This window comes from Mustela nivalis (genome assembly GCF_964662115.1).
Source record: "Mustela nivalis genome assembly, chromosome: 1".
NCBI lineage: Eukaryota > Metazoa > Chordata > Mammalia > Carnivora > Mustelidae > Mustela > Mustela nivalis.
Window position 1 is genome coordinate 172690220 of NC_139020.1, and position 11380 is coordinate 172701599.

The window sequence follows — 11380 nt, forward strand, 5'->3', positions numbered from 1 at the left end:
AAGAACAGTGCTTATTTCAGTTATAGCTCGGACTCTACACTACAATATGCTGGCAAATTGCTATTAATAAAGTGAATAGAGTTATTGAAACTGTGAATTCATGACACCTCCATGTTACATAGTGTATATACAGAGGTTACCACTCCCTCAATAATATCTAGAATTTTTGCAGTGTCTTGAATTCTGACCATCAGGTTCAAAAAAGAAAATGGAGGGGAAACACTAGGAATTTTAAGCAAGAAACTACTAACTAGTAAATGAAACCTAGAAATGTGCTGAAGGAAATAAAAGAGAATTACTTCATTCAGTAAAGACAATGTGCTCATAGTACAGATTTTTTAAGATTTTATTTATTTATTTTGACAGACAGAGATCTCAAGTAGGCAGAAAGGCAGGCAGAGAGAGAAGGGGCAGTAGGCTCCCCGCTGAGCAGAAAGCCTGATGTGGAGCCAATCCCAGGACCCTGAGACCATGACCTGAGCCAAAGGCAGAGGCTTAACCCACTGAGTCACCCAGGCACCCCAGTACAGACTTTTGAACTAAGTTTCTTGTACTGCAGGTAAAATGGTCAACATTCCACACCTATATCACAGGAATCTTCACCTATATCACAGGAATCTTCACAAAGATGATTCTGCTGCAAAGCATATCACCAACACATATGACAATGTTATCAAGGCAGGTAATTTTCTATTTCTACTGTACTGCAGTAACACTTTACCTCTCAGATCCTCAGTCAGGATGTAGGAAAAGGTGAAACTGAGAACAGAGAAAATGTGAAACAGCCATACTATTCTGTCACCAAAAGCATCTGTTGGGGTGGAGAGGGGCTGGAGGGGCGGGGGGAGCTGCAGGTAAGGAGAAAAAAAGGAAAGGCCCTTCAGAGCTTCTTTCAGAACCTACTCAAACTATTAAATATACTTGGAATGGCTTGTATATTTCATTATTCTAGTTCACAAACAGTAAGAAACAGCAAATAGAAATGGCTAGTTCACTAAACCAAGGAATCAATTATGACCATCAAAAGGCATCAGAAAGCAGACAGAGGGTACCCTGCACTTGTTGGGATCCTGTGTATGTGTGTGTGTATGTATATATACACTTCATGTATATATACACTTCATGTATATATACATACACACACACATACACAGGATCCCAACAAGTGCAGCTGAGATGTGGGTACCCTCTGTCTGCTTTCTGATGCCTCATATATATATATATATATATATATATATATATATATCATGAAGTGTATATATATATATATATAACATGAAGTGTATATATATATATATATATATACACACACATACATATATATATGTAACACATGAAGTGGTTCAACAAATATATAAAGCATACATGTGTACTATGTTCTGTATAAATTGCAAAGATCACAGTATAAGGCTAATTTGCTTATTACTTAGAATGTGCCATGAACACTGCACTAGTCTTAAAAAATTATCAATTAATGTTCACAGCATCTCTCTAAGATAGGCATATTCAACTTCTCACAGATTTTTAAAACTGCCTTAGGAAGGGTTAAGAACATGTTCAAGATCACACAGCTGCTAAGTGACAGAACAAATCTAGGTCTGTCTGCATCAAAGGCCCATGTTCTAGTCTAAACTACTTTTCTATGTTCATCATGGTGATCCTGTGTCATCAAGAAGTAAATCATATTCAGCCACCTGTTTAAAAGGTAAAGGTATATTTTTAGAGAGATTCCCATTTAAAAAGAAAAAAAAAAACTACCATTAAAGACAAACTTCTATTTATAACTACTTCGTTCCAAGAATTCTATATATAACCATGTTTGTATTCTAATTTTTACTAAGAATTCAAAATGTGACCTGGGCCCTGGGTGTCTCAGTCAGTTAAGTGGCCAGCTCTTGATTCCAGTTCAGGTCATGATCTTAGGGACATGAAATAGAGCCCCACTTTGGCCTCTACGCTCAACAGGGAGTCTCCTTAAGATTCTCTCTCCCATTCTCTCTACCCCATCTCTCCACTCTCTCTCTCTCAAATAAATAAATAAATCTTGAACAAAAAATTAAAAAAATAAATGTGACCTAGGTAAACATTTTCTTTTTAAGGATGTCATTCACCTAATTAAATGCAATAAAGTAGTCCTTGGATTTGTAATTAATTTGCTAATCTGTGAGAAGTCTAGAATCAATAGCTAGCTAACAGCTAATCAAATGAGTCACTAAAGGCAAAAATATTCATATTTATATTTCATAATTGAAGAGCAATCATAATACAGATAATACAAATTTGTACAACTGAAAATGATGGCAGTGTGCCTAGAATCAAGCCTCATAAAACACATTTGAGGATTTGAGTCATGTCATTATTTTTTTCACTTTTCTTCTCCTACAAACTGGACCTATTTCAGCATAAGCACACTTATATCACCTGTCCTCACTGGAAATTTCCATAACAAACCTAAAAGGCACAGGAAACATGAATTATCAAGGTTCCTATTAGGACAATTGTGCAAGGCACAAATATTTACACACAGAAGTTCAACTCAAAGGTGGAGAGTATATTTTACCATGGTATAAACAAAAGAAACTTCTATATGCATTTTTTTTTAAATCTCCAGGTCATTATGGAATCAGCAGTGCTTCTACTCTCCTAACCCTCATTTTCTCATGAACCATACTCCCTTCCCAGAAGTATGCCATTTTATTTAATTAATAGTGATAAATGCATATTTTAAGTGTTATGGCCTGAAATTGACCCTTTCCAAATATGGAAAATATTTTCTCTTTCCAAACTATGAAAACAGCTGACTCTGACTTCAGATAAGCCAGAAAAAGAATAAATAAATAAAACCTTATCTAAAAAGGAACTAATCTTACAGCCAAATCCTGCTTTTTTAAGTTTTAAACACAAAAATTTTTTAAAAAATCTTTCTGAAGTATTTCCTAATTACTCTCAGGGACTTGTCTGTTCCTCAAACTCCTGGTAATATCATTAATGTTCCATGAACATGTATTTTCTGAGCTTAATTGTATCTTTGGTATCTACCATGTTTTACCAAGAGATATCCAAAATGAATATTACTAATCAATTAAAATCTGTTTATTGGAAGCTTACTAAGATTTAGGCACTAAACTAAGTACTTTATAAGCAGTATTCCACATTATCTTCATAAAACTCCTGTGCCTTTAAGGACTATCCAAGTTTTAAGATCTGTCCATCAATAAACTAAGTCATTTAGCTTACTATGTCTTTTAATTATCTGAACAACCCTACAAAATGTGTATCTTCCCATTACACAGCTAATAAAACTGAAACCTAAAAAAGGTAGGTAACTTGCTATGACATAATTATACAGATAGTGCAAAATGGATTTAGGACTGGTAAGAAATCCATGACTCCAAATTTCAAGCCCCTATCCACTCTCTCATGGAACTCTCATGGTACTGAGTAACATTACAATGTACTAGGTAGGGCAATGAATGTCCCAATTTGCCCAATACTTAACTGGTTTTAACACTGAATGTTCAACACCCTAGGAATCCCTCAGTCTTGGGAAAACTAGGAGGGCTGATCACCTTCATAATAAGTGTTATATCAGTGGCATGGAAAAAAATAAATAAATAAGAGTCCATACAGAAAAGGCAATCATTATTCCTTAGTAAGATTGAAAGAGGGTTATTAGAGTGGCAATTAAGTTGAACATTATGCAAACTGTAATAAACATGGTGGAGAAAGATGACAAAGGTAGAACAGACACAAAGGCAATGAAAACAAAGACATGCAAAAAAATCACTTGTCAGGTTCCAGGGTAGGCACCTAGACTGCAAACCTGGAAAGAGGATAACAGGGGAAGTGTAAATGGAAAGGAAAACACCATCTAGGACGGACCGGAAGTATTCTTATTAAAGGAAATTAAGCATGAGGATATGGTTTTAACTTCCACTTCCCTCCATAGCTCTACAGAGATGGGCTTTGAAGAAATGACAGCTTTCACTTTATGATTTAGTGATGACTATATGTGCCTTGGTAGGGGGATGCCAAGTGATTCCTAACTGGGAAACGGACTTATTATAAGCAGCAAAAGATATCACTTCTTTGCAGTCATTCTCACTGTGCCACATGCCCTTTCTGGAAACAATTACTGCGGATAGGGAGAGCCAATACTCTTTCTTAAGTAGTAGAGCATGTTTCAATCCTAACTCTAAGAAATAGAGTTTCACCCAGACCATACACACTAAAAATGGGATGGAACCAGACGACGGAATACTCTTGAGCACTAAAAAGAAATGAGAGAGAGGGAGATATGAATAGGCAGAATATAGGGAAGTGTTAGGGCAGTGAAAATACTCTGTATGATACTATAGTGATGGATATATGTCATCATACATGTATTTGTCCAAACCCATAGAAGTGTAACACCAACAATGAATCTTAAGGTAAACTACGAACTTAGGATGATTATGATGTCAGTGTAGGTTCATCCTGGGTAGAATATGTATCACTCTGATAAATGATGTTGATAATGTCAGGGAGCAGATGTATATAGGGTATCTCTGTACTACCCTATAAATTTTGTTATAAATCTGCTCTTAAAAAATAAGACCAAAAACTAATAATGTATTATATGTATTAAATTTAAATTTTTAAAAAATAAAGTCATGGGGCACCTGGGTGGCTCAGTAGGTTAAGCCTATGCCTTCAGCTCAGATCATGATCTCAGGGTCCTGGGATCAAGCCCTGCATTGGGTTCTCTGCTCAGCAGGGAGCCTGCTTCCCCCCTCTCTCTGTCTGCCTCTCTGCCTGCTTATGAACTCTCTCTCTCTGTCAAATAAATAAATATTTTTTAAAATATATAAATATAAACAAACAAACAAACAAATAAATAAGGTCTTAAGGGGTGCCCTGGTGGCTCACTTAATTAAGCATCCAACTCCTGGTTTAGGCTCAGATCATGATATCAAGGGATCTTGAGATCAAACCCCACTTCAGGATCTGTACTCAGCACAGAGTCTGCTGGAGACTCTTTCTCTCTCTCTCTCCCCCTCCTGCTCTGCTCCTCCTACACCCCAAAGAAATTAATAAATAAAGTCCTAAAACAAACACTAGAATGGGATAGTAACAAAGGCCAACATTAAAAGGAAGAAAGGGAATAGGCATTTACCAGGCAAATAACCTATACATATACACAAATACACATGCCCAGAGACACAGACACAGGCCTTTCTCTACACATAGAGAGAGGAAAATAGAACTGGCTGGCAATCTCACATTCCCGTAATAGAAATCTGTAAGTGACCATTTATTGAAAAATCTGCTTTATTCACCATACCTGTTTTCTGGGCACTCAGTGTGACTCCTATTCTTAGCTTCCCTTACAGAGAGGAATGGCCATGTTCTGTCTAATGGAATGTGGACAGAAGACATGATAACCACTCTCAATGCAGGCCTATAAAAACCACTTGTGAAACTTGTCAGGACATTTCCCTCCTTACACCCCATATACCTTGTCTGAAGAAGGAGGACTCCAGGGTCTTAGCAGAGGATGAAGCCAGAAGATAAGGAAACTGATTTCTCAAATGACCCCATGGGAAGCCATTCAATCAGAACTATGTTGTGAGTATTGAACTACCCCACATGAGCAAGAGTAGGAAGCATTTTAAGTCACTGAAAATTTAGAGTTTACCTGTTACAGCAGCTAGAGTTAGCTTTTCACGAGGTCCCGTGGGACCCTGTTCACTCGGAGTCTGAAAATACGATAGTAAGTTTAAACCTCTCTGTCCTATTACCCCCATTAAATTATAAAAAAGGGACTCACACACATATAAATGGTGTGGGTGTGAGGAAATTTGGAAGCAAGGTAAATTTAGGGAAAAAAAAGGATATCTCTTAAAAAGTTTAGGGAAAGTTAGAAAATGAACAGGGTCTTTTGAGAAAGAGGTGACTGACACGCATGCAAGTATATCTGCCCACCTACATGGTGAGAACATATGTGTCATTAATTAATTGGGAAGATGTCACAAATACATACCGGACAAGAAGAAAAAAATGACTTAAAATACTGGAAAATGAATTGTGTTGGCAGAAAGTACACTCTCACTATTAACCACCTCACATCTCTACTATAACTGTTTGGAACCAAAACTGTGAGAGGTATTTTTACAAAGGACAAATACACAGGAAAGGTGAGATGAGGCAGATTCTCTAATATAAGTGGGACAAGATAACAGAACAAGACCAAAAGGGATCATTTTTCTTTTCCACAATGCTAGGATTATCGGTAGAAGTCCCTTTAGTCATGCAGTAAATGCTCAAAAAGTTTTGCAAAGCTGAAAGAACAAGAGAAGAGTTTTCTTTCTTGGGAGCTGGGAATGTTGATGAAAAACAATGCTTTTGATCAAAGGGAAGATCAGAGGAGAATATTTTAGCTATGAATTTGCCAGAAAGAATATTTGCTTAGGCTAAGAAGTGAGTAGGAATTTAACTTTACATACTGCAGCATAAAAATGGCAGCCAAGAATTCCCACAATGAAAGCCTAAGAGAAAGGCTATAATTCAGGGCATAGACTCTGATAATTTGTTTATCAGAAGTGAAAAAGCATTGTGGTAGAGAGTCTTACTTTAAACACCTGATTCAAGTAAGTATTCAAGATAAATCTGTATCATATCTAATTATACTCCATTACATTTTAGATTAGATACAATCTTTTTTATTCTTTGGGATTTTTTAATTCTCCTCCAACTTTTTTATACAGACAAAAAGAAAAAGTGGTCCAATGGCAACATAACAAAGGTATTAAGGCAAGAATAAATAAGTAGTATAATGAAGCTGTTAAGAAAATCAACTCTAGAGCCTGAGAACTGGTTCAAATCCCAGCTCTGCCACTTACTGGCTATGTTGAGCAAACGACTTAATTTCTCTAAGCCAAGTTTTCCTTATTTATACAACATAGACAGTACCTACCAAGGAGGGCAAAGTGCTTAGAAAAGTATTTCCTTATAATTGTCCTGGTTTTTTTCTGCCAGGAAAACCAGCTGTTGGGGGAAGGAAAGGTAAGTAATATTTATTGAAAATTGAAGAAATATCACACAGAGTAACAGAGTGTCAGAAATGCTAGCTGTTCCCCCAAGAGTTCTTCTCCTTCCTTGAAACACAGCTATACTACATTCCCCAGCCTCCCTTACAGTAAGATTCGTTTACATACAGGTGAGTTCTGGCCAATGGAATGAAAGCAAAAGTTCTATGCATGGTTTGCAAGTCTGAACGATTAATGAATGTTCTCCAAGTCTTTTTCCTTCCAGTGCTTTGATGCATAAAGATGAGCATGCTGACCCTGCTGAAGAAGACAGAGTTCTCGGAGGAATGCTGCCAGGATCCTCCAGTTGGGGACTTAACATGAATGAGAATATTTCATGTTTGAAGAAGTACACTTATGGATTCATTTGTTATAGCTGTTAACCTGTCTAAACTAACAGAGGTAAGCTCTATACCCATACTCTCACGTTTAATTCCTACAATGATGCCTTGAAACTTAATGTTATCCCAATTTTATAGCTAAGGAAAATGAGACTCAAAAAAGTTATGCAACTATCTTGTCCAACATCATGAATGTAAGAAGTGGTAGGGTCACATCCAGCTTTATCTGCTGCAAGGTTTTTGATCTTTCCACCTTCCGCGCAATACTGCAACATGGACAATGTTTCTTTTCCTCATCTTCCTGGTTTCCTCACTTTTTAACCACAGAAACCTCAGTCTTTAAGTTAAAACCTCATTTTTTTTTCTTCTGTATATCTAATTTGGGAGATCCAGGATGATCCCTAATATCACATTCATGTCTTCTGCGTCATTTTGTCCACATACGTGCTCATGACCAGGAAACAGTGCTCTTAACCCATCTGTTACAGGAGACACAGATTTCGAGCAGTTTTTCAACCGGCTACCAAAGACAGTAAATGGCAAAGCCAGAGGTAAGAAAAGAAAGGTAAAAACTCCACAAACCATCAGTGATTTCCAAAGTGGAGTATACACCCGAGAGCAATGCAGAGCAAATCACTGGAATCCATAAAAATATTAGAACTTCTGTTTCATATTTTTTGCTTTATTTATCCTTTAGCTTTTGCCGTATCTATTTCCTAAGTAGTAATATCAACATATTAGTATATATGTATAACATTAATAAATTTTAGTGAGTATGGACAAATTTTCTTCTGATAGCATGTAAGAGGAAAAAAATAAATAAGGACTAATAAGTACATGTAATAAATCTGGTTTCCTTCACCAGACTTGATACTGTGTTATGGAAAAATGAAAACAACAAAACTTACCACATCTGTGTAAACAGACATCTCTCTGCTTACCATTTGAAATAGACTAATTCAATTAAAATCATATAAAAACATGTTTTCACAAAAGATTAAATTTTTTAAATAAAAACCAAGACTGAAACTAATGTATATTCTATCTATGTCTTTGAATATAACACAGAAGAACCCAACAAGTTAAACTGGGCAGATAATTTGGAACTATAAAGGGGAGTTTTTTGCTGAGAAGCTTAATTATTCAGGTTACCTTTATGTTTTTTAAGAAATAAATTGAAGTAACAGATGTCCTGTGTACCTTTCAGAAGAAAACTCCTAGTCAAAAGATTTAGTACTTAGAGGGAAAATAATTAGAAGACCTACTTCTGAGTAAGAAGAAGAAAGAGAACTAGGTAAAATAAATGGATGATTTTTTAAAAAGTTAAGATTATTTGATAAGCTTTCTATTTAAAGTCCCACCAATATGTAATGACTATTTAAAGAGATGTTGAGCTGACTCAAGGAGACAAACTCCCCCAAGTTAAAGAAAACTGTTTTCATAAAGGCTATCAAAAAGATAATCTGCTTCTGCTGAAATTTCCATATGGCTCTGACCTGCACCCTTAAACAATAGGTCTTTTCTCTTATTGGTCTTAGTCCCTAATTTTAAAAGGTCGGTTTCTCTATGTTCGCCTCCAACCTGACAGAGTCCATAATGAGGTTTATCATCATGATCCCTTATCAATCCAGAGCAGCTTAAGTTGGTTTAAACAAACAAAAATCAAGAGCATTTTATAACGTGGCAAAAATGATACTCCCATGGTACTTGTTTTTGATTCTTAGCAATCTAACACTTCCACCACCTATGGTGGAGATTAACATAGTCTTGAATGAAATCAAGATGAAGATGGCAAGAAAAAAGTTATGGGTGAAATGTGAATTTTCTCATAAATGCCACAAAAATCACCTCCAGGTGTCTGTCTCCATGGCACAATGTTCTTTTTCACCCACTTGGGTAGAGACAGATCAAACTTGCTAATCGGCCCCGAATATAAATGCTCCTCCGAGGACCTGCCTGCTGGAAACCCACTCCAGTCCTTACTAAAGGGCATAAACAACCTCAAAATACAAAAAGCTCATTCCAAATTATTACTGTAAATGTCCAAACAAATCAATTATGTGGAATTATTCTTTGAAATATCTAGCTCCCGTCACAAGAAGCTGCAGATGCTTCCCAAGCCATTAAAATACAGTTATTCAGACAAACATGTCCCGCCCCTATGTTGATTTCAGTAGGAAAACTAGAAAAAGTTCCCGGAGCTTTCCTTCCAGAAGCTCCTCCTTGCAAACAAACCTCCAACACACCCCAAGATTCACGATCCCACCTCTACGAAGACCACCCACCCGAAGTGATCAGTCACACTGATTCGCCCTACGCTATCCCCGAAAACCTTTTCGCTACAAACCTGGAGACCCCAGCCAGCAACCAACCTCCTTAGCTTCGCGTTGCGCGAAGCAGCCTCCTTGCTGGAAATCCGCTGTGCTGCAAAATATTCTAATGCATCAGACTGCCTGACTGGTTCAGAAAGATTGAACAGCCCACGTCCTCTTACCCTCACCTCCACACCGTTCATAAATAATAGAATATACAAACGAATCACAGAGGGAGAAAAGGCAGGCAGGTTTTGAGCCCTCCTTCCCAGAAGGAGAGTGCGGGTTGGTGTCTGCGGGGTGCCTGGCGCAGATCTCCTAGATATCAGGGTCCGAGGAGGCTACAAGGCAGTTGTCTTTGCCATGCAAAAGAAACTGCAAAACCCCCGAAGTTACTGGAGATTATTACTCCACCCCTACAAGTTCCCTGGGCAGAGCCTGGGTATACCAGGTACGTGCACAAGAGCGGGGACCTGGATTCGCCGCTGTACCCCCGGCGTTTAGCACGGAGCCTGGCACACAGTGGGCACCACCAAAATCAGGGTCTGTTCCAACAGGGCTCCTTCCACCACCGCTACCGGCTCCTGCTCCCTTAGGTCCTAAATCCCTTCAAACACTAGCTTAAGTCCGCCTTTCTCTAACGTGGGCTGCACAGCTGGGCAATCGGAGCCCCCGGGTATCAACATCAGAAGGAAACTTGCCAGCACGCACGGAGAAGGGGCAATAGCCTGAACCAGTTGGAGAAGCGGATTTTAACGATTCCTGAAGCATTACGCGCTCCAGGCTACTTGTTCTGTCGCTGCCTTGCAGCGCAACAAACTTATTTTCTGACTAAAAAGAAGGGTCGCCGTGGGATGAAGGTGGCGTCGTCGGTGCCCTGCCTCCTCGCGGGTTCAGGGCGCTCAGTTCCAGCTGCGCCGACCCCGCAGGGCTGCCGGGCTCTAGGCAGTACGGCCCACAGACCCCGTCCAGCCCTGCAGGAGTGGGTGCCCCAGGGAGCCCCTTTCCACTCCGCAGCCTCCGAGGACCACGGCTTTCCTCAAAACCCGAAAACCGGAGCGCCCGGGGCAGCACGCGCCGGCTGGAGCTGACCCTGCCTGCTCGCGCCTCACTTACCTCCGCACCTGAGCGCAGCGCCCGCTACAGCCTCCCAGGAAACGGCGTCGGCAGAGCCCGAGGGTCCCGCTGTAGTGGCGAAAGCTTCCTACTTGCGACCAATCCCGGTGTTGAACCCGGTGCTCCGTCTGGTGCCGCGCTCTCCTCCCTCCCAGCGCTCCCGGCAGCTCAAAAAACCCGGCGCGGCAGAGTTCAAGCAGCCGGCTCCTCAGCCTCAAGGAGGCGGAGACGCGTGCAGCCGAGGAGAGACACGGGGAGGGCGGGAGCCCGCGCGCAGCCGGGCTGAGCATGCTCAGTGCGCGGCGGGAGGAGGCGCGCGCCCGGGTGCTGCACCTGCCGGGCCCTGCCTGGCCCAGCCCCCGACAGAAGGTCCCCAGTCCCTGGGCGCAAAACTCGGGTAGGGTGCCTCACCTGAACCCGAAGCACCCGACGACAACCCGTTCTGGCGCAGAGGCTTACAGGATGTGCTTCTTAGCGATCAGGAATATACAGCAGTGATGCTGCCGTCCTTTGCAACCCGAGTGTAGGGGCACAAGGAGGCTCG

At 40.1% G+C, this 11380-nt stretch overlaps 1 protein-coding gene across 11 annotated transcripts in view; it reads right to left on the minus strand.

Annotated features, from left to right (window-relative positions):
* The window catches only part of CNTN4 (contactin 4), a 930864-nt gene extending 919749 nt beyond the window's left edge, over positions 1–11115 (minus strand). For 6 of the 11 annotated variants that reach the window (XM_082711566.1, XM_082711564.1, XM_082711569.1 and 3 more), the window contains exon 1: positions 10837–11056. The gene's annotated coding sequence lies outside the window, so the exon portion shown is untranslated. Of the gene's footprint in view, positions 1–10836 lie in introns of all 11 variants that reach the window. The other 5 variants (XM_082711575.1, XM_082711573.1, XM_082711571.1 and 2 more) reach the window with 4 other exon arrangements.
* Positions 11116–11380: the final 265 nt, after the last annotated feature.